Here is a 3449-nt window from a genome sequence, read left to right as displayed (position 1 = left end):
ATATATATATATATATATATATATATATATATATATACTCTTTTGTATTATCGGTCGCTAGGTTTATCTGAAGTAACAATTTCTTTTAAAACAGATGTAGTATTATATTATATGGCATGTGCTTAATAATTCCTTATCGAATATGTTTGGAACGACGACTGTCATGGATTTCGAATCTTTTCGAATTGCAGAGTATTTTTTACATTTATACCTATAAAATGGCACATCTTGGTGACGGAATCCAGTGCTAACCACAATATTCATTTATATTTCATAGAATATCAGACAGATATATCCTGAACGTAGTTTTATAAATTCTTAATTATGTGTTATATATAATACCATAAGAATAGTAAGATATCTGTCTCCATCTACGAGTAAAAGGCTACAGTACACCTTCGCGATACATATTGAGCATTAGGTTTTATGAAAGCTATAAAAATAAAACATTCAACACGATTACAATTAAATAAAATGAGAAGTGAGAAAGTCATAATTTATTTTCAAACCAGAATACACGTGGTAACGCTAGTTATGTTACACTCGTACATGGAGGTGACGTTCAGCTGTTACGTACGAAATAAGTTTTGCCTACCATAAAAAAAAATATATATAATGATCAGTGCTTACGCACGTGAAGAAATTTGCAACCCCAGACATTACAACTACGTCATGCTCGAGAAACCTGAAGGAAGTCATCGATGATATCTCCGTGAACTGTGAAGTTCGGTAAGTTATCCGTATCGGCATGCGGATGTGTACTTCGATTAAGAGATTGCAATACATGAAGTGTTTTGTATAAAAACAAAATATGGAATTTGATTACAAGTAAACGTAAGGAAAACTTAAAATGTCAGTATTATATCTATAATTTAACAATGACACTAGTGTCATTGCATTGTCATTTGCCTCATTAACATGAGGATTTTTTATATGAGTTACTCTTTGATTCCATGCACTGATCTGACATCTTTTGGTACTACCGTTCTCTTCTCTATTATTTTAATAAGCACAAAATAAATTTTCACTATTTTATCTTTGAACACCTTTCACCACAGTATCTGCAATCGAATATCATCGGAATTGCCTTGATTCAAAAGTATATCATAGAATGAATAGCTGGAACATCATTTTCGATGTCAAGAACTTCTTCGATATTCTCTTTCTCCAAAAATACTTACAGACTCTAAAGATATCAATTTGCGCATTTCTCCTTAAATGATATAATCCTTTTGTTACTTGACATGCAAAATACTTCAAATTCATCATTTTTCCATCACCTGGAATTTTCCATTTGCGATGTGGCATGTAATTATTAAAAGCACTTTCGGGTTTTGAAACATCGGATATTAAGTAATGCCAAAAAATGATATGTAATATTTACAGTGAAATGTATTTATTAATACGTCTGTTCAACAGTGAAAACTTGGGATTTAACCCCAGCGAACTATATAAAAAAGAAATTAACTATCCCTCTGAAAACAAATTAACATATAGTGAATATGTATTAGATAACTGACTAGTATCACAATATCTATGACAGTTCAGAAATTACAATCTGAAGAAAATGGATTAATCCCCATATATTTCATCTCTTACATTAGTAAAATTAGAGAGAGAGAGAGAGAGAGAGAGAGAGAGAGAGAGAGAAGAGGGAGAAAGTAAGGGAGAGTAAATATTGCACAGTATAGTCCTAGGTATACAAGAGTAGAAGATGCTTTGCTTAGGGCTGGAACGTGTTTAATCATTGATCATTGGTGAATTTTACGATGGCTGACCTACAATCAAGAAATAAGAACGGCTTTGATATTAAATTCTCTGATTCAGTGTATCTTTGCTACGTAAAATATGATCGAAACCATACAGACACCTGAGACAAAGTATAAAAAAATATACTTGAAGATTTTTACCCAATATTACTATTATTTAATTCAGTAACAGGTGTCGTTCCTTTCAGTAAACACAATAATATCAAACAAGGCAATGAGATTCTGTTATGTAGACTGCAAATATATTTCACAGTCTAAAATAGATCTCACAGTCTAAAAGGAATATTTATACAAGAAGTAATCCTTTTGATTCAATAATAATATTAGGCCTCAAAGATGGCAAACAGTCTGTGAGGCGATCAGACGATCCTAAAATATCCTAAAATGTAATCTTCATTTCGAAAGAGAAGCGTTCTTTTCCACGGTCTGAGCGACAGCTAATCTTCAAAGCTTAAGTGAAATTAACAATGGAACACGTCAACTTAATGGTGGGAGGTTGCAACTTTATATATATATATATATGTATATATATATATATATATATATATATATATACACGCACATAATTTAGGCTAGATTTCCGAAAAAGCCTCCCAGCTAAGTGGAAAGGCATCAATCAAAGATGCGTTTCAAACTTTGTTGGCCACAATCATATCTCCTTATTTCTATGTCATCCATTCTGTATATTCGAATAATAAACACTACCTGCAATTTAGTTTCCTGTCATATTTTCTCTCTGCAGTTGTAGAGTTGCAACAATGAAACATCTGTCAGTAAGCTTTGTAAATGTATCATGTATAATTATTGCCATTTGCCTCATAATTTTGAAATAATATAATAAAGGATGCATAAAATGTTTCATAAATACTTCAAGCAAATATTAAATTTTGGCACAAGATCAGCAATTTCTGCGTGATCTCAGTGTTCAAATGGAGTTTATTGTATTGACCCTGAAATGATGAATGGTAAAGTTGACATTGGCAGATTTTGAACAACAAAAGCCGTTAAGCATTTTTCCCGGTGTGCTGACGATGCTGCCAGCACGCCATCTTAAAGAAACTCATACATATTGGGTTAGAATAATCATCCATAGAAATTTTTCAGGCTATAGGATGCTACTATTCGGCAAGCCGGCAATAAGACTTTCAATCCCCAAATCTTTTAACCACAAAAAGACTTTCAGGCCTTGTACCGGGAGGAGAAAAGATCATCAGATTCGGAATTTTCCTTCCTTTGGAATCTATATCTTACGTTAACTTTCAAGCCATTCTCAATTATCTCCTTTTAGGCTGTAACTATTTTGAATGGTGAATTTGTCAGCTTTGGCTTGTATTAGATAAGGATAAACTATTTATTACTGTTACTAAATTTTCTACAGGTACCATTGTGATCGATCAAGTACCGGACAAGAATTCTGGATTATTTTTTCTGGCTTTTACTTAATTTTTGAGTGCGGTCAGGTTCATTTTTAGCATTCCCGTTTGTCAGAGCAACTGAGTATATTTCAGATATTCTCATTTAAAAAATCTTCTTTGGCTAATCGTTGAGAGAACGTTGGTGTTGTTTTGCCGGAGGTTTGCGCTCTATGAGTGCTCTTGTTACTATTAACTGCACGTAAAGACGGCGAGTCGCCAGAACAATTAAGTAAACCGGGCAAAATCCTTAGTAGTATTTTGTACG

The 3449-nt window shown here is 32.9% G+C and overlaps 1 long non-coding RNA gene across 1 annotated transcript in view; it reads right to left on the bottom strand.

The window, feature by feature from the left end:
• The window catches only part of LOC128247098 (uncharacterized), a 102691-nt gene extending 100142 nt beyond the window's left edge, over nt 1–2549 (bottom strand). Inside the window, exon 1 of the long non-coding RNA XR_008263519.1 lies at nt 2475–2549. This is a non-coding gene — a long non-coding RNA (uncharacterized LOC128247098). The remainder of the gene's footprint in view (nt 1–2474) is intronic.
• Nucleotides 2550–3449: the final 900 nt, after the last annotated feature.

Source organism: Octopus bimaculoides, chromosome 2 (genome assembly GCF_001194135.2).
Source record: "Octopus bimaculoides isolate UCB-OBI-ISO-001 chromosome 2, ASM119413v2, whole genome shotgun sequence".
In the NCBI taxonomy this organism is placed as follows: Eukaryota; Metazoa; Mollusca; class Cephalopoda; order Octopoda; family Octopodidae; genus Octopus; species Octopus bimaculoides.
The sequence above is the reverse complement of the archived record's forward strand: the minus strand, read 5'-3'. Positions and strand labels throughout refer to the sequence as shown.